Here is a 15027-nt window from a genome sequence, read left to right as displayed (position 1 = left end):
CTGTCTATAATTAAAGCATACCACCATGCCAAATGTGGAACAATAAAGAAAATAATTTGAATTATTAGAGGAAAGGTTGAGATAAGATCTAAAGAAGGATTTTGTAACTTTAAGGGTTAATAAAATCCAGATGGATATTAGGGAGTTTCAAAAGTTGCTTCCCTAGAAATCTTTAAGAATAGGCTTCAGCACCCATAAAGTAATTAAGGTTTTATATTGATTGCATGATTCTCTCTAATCTCCTCTCACTTTTTTCTGTATATGGGTGGCTTTGTTAAGAGGAAATATGTTAGATTCAGTCTGAACAGGTTGAAAAGATAACTTTTTATAATAAAAAAATAAAAGTAGAAAAATACCAAAATTGTGACTGTCCATTCTTCTTGTTCTGGAGTATAAAATTGAGTCACCAGTGTCATTCAATGAGACCACTGTAGAACACCAGTTGCAGGAGTTCCAATAATTATTAAAAAAGCTTTTCTTTTTTTCTTTTCTCCTTTCATTTTCATTCTCATTTCTCTCTGACTGGCTTGTGCTTAGATTAGAAATGGATCTCATATAAAAAGGACATAGTCAAATACTCATAAAAGTAGTTTTTATGATAAGTTGCTTTTAATAACCTTAGATTGAAAATGAAATGGCTTTCTCCAGCAAATTTGTTCTTTTGCATTTGACAAACATTGTCTTTTCTTCATACCTTGCATCTCTAGCCTTCTTATTTCTTCCACCTGCCCCCAGTTTGGAACCAAAGCATTGATTTTGTTTCATACTGAAATTTCAACTAAAATGTTACAACTGCCTTTTCCTGAGATGTGAGCTAGCATTGTACCATCTAACTGAGATACTAGCTCAGTCTTTGACATATGCTGTGGTAGTGAATATTTAAGAAAGGTGAGGGGGATGTTACATATCACTGGTCATTACAAAGTCACTTTGTAGAACAATTAATTTTTGTGTTCCTTAAAAAATGTTAACTTTCTGGAATTATATGTCATCTTTCTCTGGTTTTCCATAACTTATCATTAGTATGTGGGCCTAATGAACTAGAAGATGGAGTATGGATTTAAAAGCATTAAAGTTCAATAACCTATGAGCAGTTTACTTTTTTCTTTGATAAGCAGGTTCAGGTGGCATAATAAAGAGGATAGAATTGTAATAATCTTAAAACATATTAGTGGGGGCAGCTAGGTGGTGCAGTGGATAAAGCACCGGCTCTGGATTCAGGAGTACCTGAGTTCAAATCTGGCCTCAGATACTTGACACTTACTAGCTGTGCAACCCTGGGGAAGTCACTTAACCCCCATTGCCCTGCAAAAACAAAACAAAACAAAAACATATTAGTCATAACATTCATAGTAGGAAATGTCTCCATATGTTCTACCCCACCAAACTTTATGTGGTACATGATTTTGTATCTCTCTAATTCATTTATCATATATCATAGTCTATCATGTGAGCCATGGCCTAGGCTTCCAAACTCAGGGTTTATATGGAGAGGCTTGGATCTTGGCCTTTTTCCTTGTCCCCAAATTACTGTCTTTGACTTATTGTGCTCTATATAGAATTACTTGTTAGAGTTTTTATCTAGGTTTCCACACATGCAAGTAAAAGAATCCTCAGTATCAATGCAAGTTTTTAGGGCAATAAAACATAAATCATGTACAGAAATAGTCTTTATTTCATCTTGTAGAAAAATGCATGAGGGACTCATGGTAATCTCTAAACAGTCAGCTCATTTCATCTCCATCAATTGAATTCCACCTTCTCCCAAGGCTCTGTACAATTCTCCAGAATTATAGCATTATTTTATAGTTTGAATTCTCTTTGAAAGGGAAACAAGGGGAAGCTAGGTGGCACAGTGGATAGAGCACTGGTCCTGGATTCAGGAGGACCTGAGTTCAAATCTGACCTCAGACACTTGACACTTAACTAGCTGTGTGACCCTGGGCAAGTTGCTTAACCCCAATTGCCTCACCAAAAAAAAAAAAAAAAAAGGGAAACAGACTTGGATTCATTATGTGGACAATCCACTGAAATTCTAGTAAGTCTCAGTTTTACCAGAGACCTTATGGTACTAAACTAAAGGCCTGTATCCCTCTCCCTTTCCAAATAAAAGAAATTTGGGGTTTTAGAGAGGTAGCACCCTTCCAATCAGACTTGCACCATTCTGATAATTCATGGTAAATAAAGGAAGGCAAAGCATATTTTTTTTCTGCCTTATACCATAGTATAGTTTTGCTGAATCTCCATTTCCTGTGGAAATGTATGTGATTCTCTTCTTAAGGGGATAGTTCTACGTAAGAACACTTCTATATCTTCTCATTAGAAGATTGGATTCTGGGATGTTTTCTCTCCAAAAGCCTTACATCACTTAGTAACTGCTCTCTTTCCAGGAGCTGAGTACCCAAGTTCTCAAACTCAGGGTTACCAAAGATACAATTCCCAAACTGGTGCTACTTAGGAACACCCTGTATTTCTTGCTTTCTTTTTAAATCTTACTTTATTTTTTCAATTACAGGGAAAAATAACATTAATTTTCAAAAATTTTGATTTCCAAATTCTCTCTCCACCCCCTTGAGAAGGTAATCAATTTGATATAGGTTTTACTTGTGAAATCATACAAAAAATCCTTATTAGCCATGTTGCAAAAGAAAACACAGACCCCCCCCCAAAAAAAAATAATAAGGAAAATTTTTAAAAAGAGGCAATCTGCATTCAGAATCCATCAGTTCTTTCTCAGGATGTGGACAGTATTTTTCACTATAAATCCTTTGGAATAGTCTTGAATCATTGTGTTTCTTAGAATAGCTAAGTCATTCATAGTTCATGGTTGTTACTATGTAAACTGTTCTGGTTCTGTTCATTTCACTTTGCATCAGTTCATGTAAGTCTTCCCAGGTTTTCTGAAGGCATTCTGTTAATCATTTCTCATAGCATTACATCATGATCATACACCACAACTTCTTTAGTCATTCCCCAATGGATGGGCATCCCCTTCATTTCCAATTCTTCACCATCACAAAGAGTTATTATATTTTTGTACATATAGATTGTCTTCCTTTTTCTCTGATCTTTTTTGGGTATAAACCTAGTAGAGGTATTACTGGGCTGAAGGGTATACAGTTTTATAGCCCTTTGGGCATAGTTCTAAATTGCTCTCCAGTATGGTTGAATCAGTTAACAATTTCATAAATAATGCATTAGTGTCCCTATTTTTCCACACCCCTTCCAAAATTTGTCATTTTTCTTTTCTGTCACATTACCCAATTTGTTGGGTACCTGAGAGTTGCTTTAATTTGAATTTCTCTAATCAATTGTGATTTAGAGAATTTTATGACTGGAGATAGCTTTGATTTCTTCTTCTTCTTCTTCTTCTTCTTCTTCTTCTTCTTCTTCTTCTTCTTCTTCTTCTTCTTCTTCTTCTTCTGCTCCTCCTCCTGCAGGGCAATGGGTGTTAAGTGACTTGCCCAGGGTAACACAGGTAGTAAGTGTCAAGTGTTTGAGGCTGGATTTGAACTCAAGTCCTCCTGAATCCAGGGCCAGTGCTTTATTCACAGCACCACCTAACTGCCCCCTGATATCTTTGATATCTTCTGAAAACTGTGCTTATATCTTTAACCATTTATCAATTGGGGAATGACTTGTATTCTTTTGAATTTTACCCAGTTCACTATATATTTGAGAAATGAAGCCTTTATCTGAGACACTTGCTATAAAATTCCCCCTCTTCCCAGTTTCTTGCTTTCCTTTTAATCTTGGCTGCAAAGGTTTTGTTTCTACAAAATCTTTTTAGTTTGATGTGATCAAAATTATCCATCTTACATCCCATGATGCTCTTTACCTCTTGTTTGGTCATAAATTCTTCCTTTATACGTAAATCTGATAGGTATACTATTTCATGTTCTCTTAATTTTCTTATGATACCATCCTTTATGTTTAAATCATGTGTCTATTTTGACCTTATCCCAGCATACAGTGTAAGATGTTGGTCTATATCTAGTTTCTGCCAAACTGGTTTCCTGGTTTTCCCAGAAATTTCTGTCAAATAGTGATTTATTGTCCCCAAATCTTGGATCTTTGTGTTTGTCAAATACTAGATTACTATGAAATTTACTACTTCAGGTTCTATACATAATCTATCCTACTGATCCACCATTATATTTTGCAGCCAGTAGCAGATTGTTTGGATGATAACTGCTTTGTACTACAGCTTGAAATATGGTACTGCTTAGCCACCTTCACTTTTTTATTGATTCCCTTTATATTTTTGACCTTTTATTCTTCCAGATGAATTTTGTTATTATTTTTTCTAGCTATATACACAATTATATGGTGATATGACTAATATGGCACTGAATAAGTAAATCAATTTCAGTAGAATTGTCACCTTTATTATATTGGTTCAGCCTACCCATGAACAATTAATATTTTTCCCATTGTTTATATCTGACTTTATTTTGTGTGAAAAGGGTTTTGTAATTGTGGTTATATAGTCCCTGGGTTTATCTTGACAAGTAGATTCCCAAGTTTTTTATATTGTCTGCAGTTATATTAAATGGAATATCTCTGTCTCTTCTGGCTTTACTTTGTTGGTAATATATAAAAATTCTGATGCTTTGTATGGGTTTATTTTGTATCCTGAAACTTTGCTGAAGTTGTTAATTGTTTCAATTTGTTTGTTAGTTGATTTCCTAGGGTTCTCTAAGTATAGCATCATATTTTCTGCAAAGACTGAGTTTTTGTTTTCTTGGTGCTTATTCTAATTCATTGAATTTATTTTTCTTGTTTTGTTGTTGTAGGTAGCATTTTTAGAACAATATTAAAAATAGTTGTGCTGATGGTTATCCTTCCTTCACCCCTGATATTACTGGAAAAGTTTCAAGCTTATCCCCATTACAGATAGTGCTTGCTGATGGTTTCAAATAAATACTACTTATCGTTTTAAGAAAAGATCAATTTATTCCTATGCTTTAAAAATAGGAATGAATGTTGGTTTTTGTCAAAAAACCTTTTCTGCATCTATTGAGATAATCATATAGTTTTTGTTGTTTTTGTTATTGATACAGTCAATTATCCTGATAGTTTTCCTAATATTAAACTAGACCTGCATTTCTGGCATAAATCCCACCTCATCATAGTGTATGAGCTTTGTTATATATTTCTGTAATCGCCTTACTAGTATTTTACTTAAATTTTTAATGCTAATTTTCTTTTTCTTTTCTTTTCTTTTTTCCTCTTTTATTTCTTTTGCAGGGCAATGAGGGTTTAGTGACTTGCCCAGGGTGACACAGCTAGTAAGTGTCAAGTGTCTGAAGCCGTATTTGAACTCAGGTCCTCCTGAATCCAGGGCTGGTGCTTTATCCACTGTGCCACCTAGCTGCCCCCAGTGCTAATTTTCATTAGGGAAATTGGTCTATAGTTTTGTTTGTTTGTTTGTTTTGCTCTTCTTAGTTTAGGTATCAGAAATATATTTGTGTCAAAAGAAATTTGACAGGTCTCCTTTTTGCCCATTTTCCCAAATAATTTATATAGTATTGAAATTAATTGTTCTTTAAATGTTTAGTAGAATTCACATGTGAATCCATCTGGTCCTGGGGATTTTTTTCTTAGGGTACTTATGACTTCTTCAATTTCTTTTTCTAAGATAGGGTTATTTAAGTAATCTATTTTATTTTCTGTTACTCTAGGCAATTTATACTTTTCTAAATAGTAATCTATTTCACTCAGATTGTCAGAGATATTGGCACATTATTGGGCAAAACCACTCCCAATAATTGCTTTAATTTTATCTTCATTGATAATGAGCTCATCCTCTTGATTTTTGACTCAAGTAATTTGTTTTTCTTCTTTTGCTTTTTAAATTGAATTAACTGATGATTTATCTAGTTCAAAAAACCAATAAAACCAGCTCCTAATTTCATTTCTTAGTTCAATGGTTTTCTTACTTCCAATTTTATTAATCTCTCTTTTGATTTTTCCGGATTTCCAGATTGGTGTTTATTTGGGGGAGGGTTAATTTGTTTTTTTTAAATAGCTTTTTTAAAAAGTTACAAGCCTGATTCATTGATCAGTTCTTTCTCTATTTTATTGATATAACCATTTAGAGAAATAATATTTCCCCTAAGTACTACCTTGGTTGCATCTTATAAATTCTGATATTTTGTAGCATTATTGTCATTCTTTGTTTTGTTTTTTTGTTGTTTTTGTTTTGTTTTGTTTTTACAGGGCAATGAGGGTTAGGTGACTTGCCTAGGGTCACACAGCTAGTAAGTGTTAAGTGTCTGAGGCTGGATTTGAACTCAGATCCTCCTGAATCCAGGGATGGTGCTTTATCCACAACACCACGTAGCTGGCCCTCAAATTAATTTTTAATCTATGTTTCCATGACCCTGTATTGAATATATTTTTTACTGTGTTATGGTACAAAAAGGATGCATTTAATATTTTTGCTTTTCTGCATTTACTTGTGAGATTTTTATGCTCTAAGACATGGTTAATTTTTGTTGATTAAAGATGTATGTCTTTCTATTCCCATTTTCTCCAGATATATTGACTGTATAACTTTTCTAAAATTCTGTTATTCTTATCTTCTTTCTTCTTTATTTTATAATGAGAATAATCTAGTTCTTATTATATCTTCTTGCATTTTATCTAAATTTTCCTTTAAGATTTTGTATGTTATGCCATTTGGTGTCATTGTCTATGGTACCTTTTAGCAAAATGTGTTTTCTCTGCTTATATTTTATTTAGGTCTAATTTTGCTTTCCTGTTGTCTGAGATAATGGTTGCTACTGCTGTTTTTATTAAAACCTCAGCTGAAGCATAATAGATTGTGCTCCATCCCCTTATTTTTATTCTGCGTGTGTTTCTGTTTCAAATGTATTTATTTTAAACAACATATTTTTGGATTCTGGTTTTTAATCCATTCCATTATCCACTTCAGTTTTATGGGTGAGTTCATCCCATTCACGTTCACAGATAAAATTATTAACCGTGTATTTCCCTCTATCTTATATTTCCTATTTATCCTTTTCTTTCTGTCTTTTTATTTTGTCCTTCCTCTAAAATCTGTTTTGCTTTTGACCACTACCTTCCTTAATCCTTCCTCCCCTCTATCAGTCCTTCTCTCTTTATCTTATCTTTGTCCCTTCCTATTTTTTGTAGGGTAAAATAGACTTTTATACTTAACTGATTGTGTATGTTATTCCTCTTTGAGCCAATTCTGATGAGATTAAGGTTCAAGGGTGCTTGTCTCCCTTCATCTTTGCCTCAAGTATAAAAACATTTTTTTTTGCACTTCTTTCATGTGAGATAATTTCACCTGTTCTTCTATTCTCTTCTCCTTTCTTTCAGTGCATCCCTCTTTCTTACCTTTAATTTTGCTTTTTTCTTGAAATCATTACATCATAGTCATCTTGCATCCATGCCCTCAGTCAGTGGATACCTCTTTTAACTGACCTAATAATGATAAAGTTCTTAGGAGTTACACGTATCTTCTCATGCAAGAATGAAAATGGTTTAATCTTATTGATTTCTTCATGATTTCTCTTTAATTTTTACCTTTACACACTCCTCTTGAGTCTTGTATTTGAAAGTAAAAATTCTATTCAGTTCTGATCTTTTCATCAGGAATTCTTGAAAGTCCTTTATTTAATTGAATTTCCATCTCTTCCCCCGACCCTTACCCCTCCTCAAAGGAGTATACTCAGTTTTGCTGGGTAGGTGATTGCTTTTTTTTTGTTCAGTATTTTATTATTTTCCGGTTACATATAAGGATACTTTTAAACATTTGTTTTCGTAGTATTTTCAGTTCCAAATTTTTCTCCAATCCTCCCTTCCTTTCCTTCTCCCCATGACAGAAAGCAATCTAATATAGCTTATATATGTGCAATCACATTAAACATATTTCTACATTAGTTGTATTGTGACAGAAGAGTCAGAGCACAAGGGAAATGAAAAAAAAAACAGCCCCAAAGTAGAAACAGTATGGTTCAATCTGCATTCCTAAAGCACAGTTATTTTTTCTGGATGTTGAGAAAATTTTCTATTATGAAGTTCTTTGAAATTGTTTTGGATCATTGCATTGCTAAAAAGAGACAACTCTGTCATCATTGTTCATCACACAATGCTGCTGTTACAATGCTCTCCTGGTTCTGCTCCTCTCGGTCAGCATCAGTTCATGTAAGTCCTTCTAGGTCTTTCTGAAATCCCCCTGCTCATCATTACTTTTTACATTGATTTTTAAAAACTTTGTTTTCTAAATTTTCTTCTTCCCTCCATCCTCATCCCTCCCTATGAAATCCAGAATTTTATATATGTCATACCTGTGCAGTTATACAAAACATCTTCTCATTAGTTAGGTTGTGAAAGAAAATGGAAAAATACCTTTAGAAAGAGGAGCCAACAAATGAAATTATACTTCAATCTGTATTCAGATACATCCTTCTGATAGCATCCTGCTCATCATTTCTTTCACAGTTACTATTGTTAACTGTATTACCCATCCATCTTAATACCTCACCTTGATATTTACTCTATTATCTATCTTCCTTCACCCTATCCCCTTTGAAAGTGGTTTGCTTCTAACTGCTTCCTCCCCCAATCTTCTCTTCCTTCCATTGTCTCTCCCCCTGCCTCCCTTATCCCCTTCACCTCCCACTTTCCCAAGTGGGCAAGATATAATACTATCCCCTCTTGAGTGTGTAAATGCTTCCCTTTTTGAGCCAATTCTGATTAGAGTTAGGCTCACTCACTCCTCCGCTCTTTTCCTATCTTCCCCTCTACTCCATAAGCTTTTTCTTATACCTTTTATGTGAACTACTTTCCCCCCATCCACCTCTCCCTTTCCCTTTCTTCCAGTGCATTGCTCTTACCCCTTAACTTTATTTTTAATATGTCATCATGGGTCAGCTAGGTGACACAGTGGACAAAGCACCAGCCCTGGACTCATGAGGCCCTGAACCCAAATCCAGCCCAAGATATAAGCAACCCCATCCTGCCTGCCCTACAAAAAACAAGGATAAATGCTTTACATATGTCATCCCTTCATATTTAATTCACACCTGTGCCCTCTATGTATATTCCTTTCAGCTGCCCTAATACTGAGAAAGATATTATGAGTTAGAATTATTATCTTCTCATGTAAGAATGTAAACAGTTTATCCTTTTAATGTCCCTCATGATTTCTTTTTCCTGTTTACCTTTTCATGTTTCTCTAGGGTCTTGTATTTGAAAGTCAAATTTTCTATTCAGTTCAGGTCTTTTCATCATGAATGTCTGAAAGTCCTCTTTTTCATTTAAGTCCCATTTTTCCCTGAAAGACTATACTCAGTTTTGATGGGTAAGTGACTTTAGGTTTTAGTCCCAGTTCCTTTGCCCTCTGGAATATCATATTCCATGCCCTCTGGTCCTTTAATGTAGAAGCTTATAGATCTTGTGTTATCTTGACTGTGGCTTCACAGCATTTTAATTCCTTCTTTCTAGCTGCTTGCAATATTTTCTCCTTGACCAGGGAGCTCTGGAATTTGGATATAATATTCTTGGAGGTTTTCCTTTTGGGATCTCTTTTAGGAGGTGATTGGTGGATTCTTTCAATTTCCATTTTACCTTCTGCTTCTAGAATATCAGGGCAAGCTTCCCTGACAATCTCTTGGAAGATGGTGTCTAAGCTCTTATTTAGGTCATGGTTTTCAGGTAGTTCAATGATTTTCAAATTTTCTCTCCTGGATCTGTTTTCCATGTCAGCTGTTTTTCCAAGGAGATATTTCATATTGCCCTCTATTTTTTTATTGAGTTGAATTTGCTTTACTGTGTCTTGGTTTCTCATAAAGTCACCAGCTTCCATTTGTTCAATTCTAATTCTTAGGCACTTATTTTCTTGAGAGACTTTTTCTATTTCCTTTCCCATTTGGCTTTTCATACTGTTCATTTTTTTCTCATAAGTTTCCTGTGTTGCTCTCATTTCTCTTTCCATTCTTTCCTCCATCTCTCTAAATCTTCTTTATATCTCTCCTACTTTCTCATGAAAATCCCTTAAATATATTATTTTATTGGGTGCCCAAATTTGATTATCTAGATTTTGACCTGAAGTGACAAAAGATAATAATTTTGAGATAATGATTTATTTATATGTACTAGAATGTTGCTATAACACCATGCACGAAGCTCTGGAATTTGTTATAAGATTGGCCTATCTTGGACTTCATCCAAGGAGGTTGATTCCTGAATATGAGATAGATCTCATCATACCATTGTTTCCCATGGCATATATATCCAATAGAAGTAATAATGAGGCTCCCAATATTTTACTGAAAACTTAAAGTTATACTTAATTTAATATTTTGAGGAAAGTCTTAGAAATTCAAACTTCTAGTTTCCTCCACAAGTATAAGTAAAGCTCATTTTTCTCAATGTATTTCTATGGGGTTGATGTTATATGTCTTTTCTGGTTATAACTGCTTGAAGCCAGACCTTGTAGAAGATTTAAGATAAGGTCCCTTTAGAAAGTAACTTGTGGCCAGACCAGTGCAGCCAAGGAAAGCTCCTCTGCTAATGGAGTGGTTCACTTTTACCATGGACAAGAGGGCAAGAACCAGTCTCCAAAAAAACAGAACTTGGTAATTTTTTTTTCTATTTTGTATTCATTTGTATCATGTAATTCATGGGGAAAGTAAAAATCTCCCTAACCTTTATTTTACTTTCTTTTAAACCCAGAGCTTATATTTGACTCTCAGAATATATACAATCTCTTACTTTTGATCCAAAAATAATAAATTTGGGGGAGAAGGGCCATAGGGAGAAAGCCAGAAATTTTCTGCTTGGAGGGAACCAAAGTTTCCCTATAGTGAAATATTCTTCATGTGGTCATAATGGAAGGGTCATCTGATATGACCTACTTATTTTATATATGAGAAAAATGACACCAAAGAAGCTAAGAGGTTTATTCAAGGTAACACAGACACTAAATGGCAGAGCTGTAATTCAAACCCTTTCAAATTCTTTTCAATGAACTTCATCCTATACAAAGTTTTAAAATATCAAGAAAAGTGAATCCCATAGTTTATCAGAATGCAATTGAATCCTATGCAGAATTTCCACAGTGAGAACATTAGATGTGATTTCAGAGTCCAACAACATCCATTACAATTGATCCTTTTCTCTCTACCTTATGCCATAAAGTGAGAAATGTGTTTTACACATCATTGATTCTGCTGTGAATTGTATTCATCTATATTATACTACAGCTGCAGTATAATGAAAGGAGCACTATATTAAGAGATAGAACAACTGGGCTCAAATTCGTGATCTGACAACCACTCACTGGGCAAATCAGTTAAGATGAAAAAAATAGCTTAAGCTCTCCAAATTAATACTCAAATTGCCTATCCCACAGGGTCATTATGAGAATCAAATGGGAAGATGTAGCTATAAAGCACTACATAAATATAAATTATTATGGTAACTTAAAACATAATTTTTAAGGGTGAGATATGGATTACTTTCTGTTATTGAAGTGTTGGCTTATTGCTAGGTCATTTTTTTCAGTTTCCCTATCAAGTGAATAGAGAATACTGGAAGATTTGCTTAGTAAGTCATGATGGTCCAGAACCTGTGTTTCTTCTCCTGATCCTCAACCCTCTCTCCACCAAACTACCTTATTGGGAATCATTCAGTCTAATAACATACTTACTCTCATTTCATACTCTGACTAATATAGTCTGATTTCATGAATTTATTTACTTTTTTTCTTTCTCGGTTTTTGAGAATAATTAATGTAGGAGGCAACAGAGGCTGGACCAGTGATTTAATTGGAATAGGGAATGGCAGGATTTGGAAACTTCCCTATATGTAAGTCAACACCTCATCAATTTAATAGTCTTATTAGAGAGTGATCTAGTAGTTCAGTGACTTGCCAATCATTACATAGGCAGTAGATTTCATAGGTGGACTTAACTAGGTTCCTATGTCTCCTTGGTTATAAAGTCAGATCTCTAGCCACTATGCTATATTTCCTTTCAATTTATGTAGTATGTATATTGATTATTTTTAAAAAGTTTGATAGAGTTCTCTTTATGCAGTTTAGTAGGTTATCATAGTTTAATTCTTTCTTGCACTCCTTTGGAATTCTGTTGCTCCTGACAATTTTCAGTCAAGAAAACAGAAGGGGGGCACAGCTAGGTGGTGCAGTGGATAAAGCACTGGTCCTGGATTCAGGAGTACCTGAGTTCAAATCTGGCCTCAGACACTAGACACTTACTAGCTGTGGGACCCTGGGCAAGTCACTTAACCCCATTGCCCCGCAAACAACAACAACAAAAAAAAACAGAAAAGAAAACAGAAGGGAAAATTCTTGTGTTTGAGTGTCAACCCTTGTCCCCAATAAAAAACAACAACAACAAAACCAACAAAACAATAGAACCAACCAACTTATCTTGCTTCAGTTTTAATGATATTAGCATTATAAGTTTTTTGAGATGGTGTTTTTCCCTTCTTCCCATTGCTCTTGAGTTGATACCTTTATAGAAAGAATCTTCATATTTTTTGTCTTCACATTTAAGCCTTGAAGTACTGGATGATACTTTTTTTCCTGAGCCTTTGAGGAATTTGAAACTATCATGTGTAATTCATGCTCAAGTGCTGTTAATTATAGTTTATTTGTTTCTGTTAGATGAAAAGGAAACTACGCTTTATGGAGAAGAAATGAAAGAGGGATTTTTCTTTGGGGGCTTTGTAATGAATGGTGTGGATTTCGTCTTTTATCTGACCAAAATGAATTATATTTTGAGGGACAAAAAGAAGAGATTATTATGACATGGACACAAATGTAGCATGTGAATGAGCATGAAGGAAATGTAAAAAAAGATATCAATATATTCAAAATTGTGTTGTAGACACAACTTCAGAATATTTTATCTGTGTCTCCTTGAATTGAAAAGAAGCAATTTTGTGAATTATAATTGCCTCTACTACTTCTCTGTACATTCATTCAAAATTTATTAAATGACCTTTATGTATAAAGCACTGTGCTAGGCCCTGAGGAAATATAAGAAAAGGATGAAACAAAGTGTTTATTTTTGAGCCACTTAAAGCATTAAGAGGTGCTAAGCTCTATACACAGATTAAATACAGTACCAATTAGACTATGAGAAGGTCATTAGAATCTAAAGTACTTTGTGATCTGCATATATAGATGTGAGACATTTATTAATTAGACTAAAGACCACTTCTTAATTGATGGTTTTCAAAGTGTGGTCTGCAATGGCTCTCCAGATGATTTTCAAGCATGCATATTATAACATTAATTTGTTTATAGCATTCAGGGTTAAATGGTTGGTGAGACTCTTGTCCCACTGAACTGGTAGTATAAAATGAAGAGCATTACTTTCAATGATTGTAAGTAATTGAATGATTATTTTAAATTCTGGTGATTTTGTTTTTTAGTCATTAGCCACATATGTGTGTGTATACATGCATAATCACATATATGTATAAATATATATATCTATGAAGCACAATTGGATATTATTTTTCTTTATAAAGAAAACTTTTATTCAAATATTATGATTTTCACAGGTGGAGCAATATTATTGTATCTTTTGTTGTGACTGATTCAATACTACAGCTGAAGATAGCCTGGAAGAACATTTTCTAAATGTATTAACCTGCCAAATGAAGGAACAGCAAATTATATATTCTGTTTATGGAAAAAGAACATTGGCAACATTATTTTGGTTCCAGTGCCTCCATTTTTGGTATGGGTTTAGGTTGCAAACCTTCATATTCCCTCTTGTCTGATTTTTAGACTGACCATTTCCTGATATGTGTACTTTTTCTTTCCCTCCTCAATATCATCTCAGCTCCATTTTGTATGTTATCCACCCCAATAGAATGTAAACCCTTTGAAGGCAGTAACTAGCTTTCATTTTTTGCTTGTGTACATGTATATACATATACATACATATCTATACACATACGTGTGTGTGTGTGTGTGTGTGTGTGTGTGTGTGTATCCTTAGCACTTAGCACAATGCTTGGCATATAGTAAGGACTTAATAGATTTTTGTTTACTTTGCCTTATGGGAGAGGGAATAAGATGTAAACTTATCTTAAAATTTACTTTTATTTCCCGCATTGATGCTCCTGCATTATCCTGGTGAATCAGAATCACATCATTGTTTTGTCAGACATGATTCCTTAGGCAATGTATAATTCATTCTTCCTGAAAATAATATTATAATAAGCTTCCATGTACTCAGGCCATTTTATTGTTGAATTATTGGTTGGATAGACACATAAATTGCAATATGCCAGGAAAATCAGACACCATTAAGAAAAGTATTAGAATAAAATATATCTTTCCAATGTAAGAATTTGTAGAGGAAGTGTTGGTTTTTAAATAGTCTTTTATTTTGATATTCTGACAGACCTGCAAAATGTATAATACATGAGTAAAAAAAAAACATTTCATAAGGTAACTATGAATAGGATCTATGGACTACTCTCCATTATTCATGGACATTATAAATGTATTATGAAAAATTCAATAGGAATAAAATATTTATGCCAGTATATAGTCATGGGTTCTAGTTCCAGCTCTGTGTCTGTGGATGGGTTACTTCCTCTGCTGTGGGCTAGATGGTGTCAAAAATCTCTTTTAGGCCAACATTATATGGTTCTTTTATTTCAGGGCAATCTATAATCTCCAAATCAGTAATAATACAGCCTAGTTAGAAAAAAATGTTTTCTGGTAGTTAGCCCTGTGGTTATAACACAAGAAGGAAGGAGCACACACTTTGGTAGGTTTCTAAATACAGGCCAGAAGCCTTAACCTCTCCCTAAGAAGGAGCTGGTTATGGTGAAAGCAAATGCTTAATATTTCTGGGGAAATAACTTATTATACTTTTTTATTTTAATTGTTGCATTTCAATTGACCTAAGTACCGAATACCAAAGATATTTAAGGATAGTAATACTTAAAATAGTGAGGAAAGAGGAAGGAGTTATGGCTTGTGGTTGTCATAGATAAGATCTT

The 15027-nt window shown here is 34.0% G+C and overlaps 1 protein-coding gene across 1 annotated transcript in view; it reads left to right on the top strand.

The window, feature by feature from the left end:
* The window catches only part of KCNH5 (potassium voltage-gated channel subfamily H member 5), a 511342-nt gene that overhangs the window by 83295 nt on the left and 413020 nt on the right, over positions 1–15027 (top strand). The window lies entirely within an intron of this gene.

This window comes from Dromiciops gliroides, chromosome 2, assembly GCF_019393635.1.
Source record: "Dromiciops gliroides isolate mDroGli1 chromosome 2, mDroGli1.pri, whole genome shotgun sequence".
Lineage (NCBI taxonomy): Eukaryota > Metazoa > Chordata > Mammalia > Microbiotheria > Microbiotheriidae > Dromiciops > Dromiciops gliroides.
Note: the sequence above shows the minus strand (reverse complement) of the source record. Positions and strands in the feature narration are given on the sequence as shown.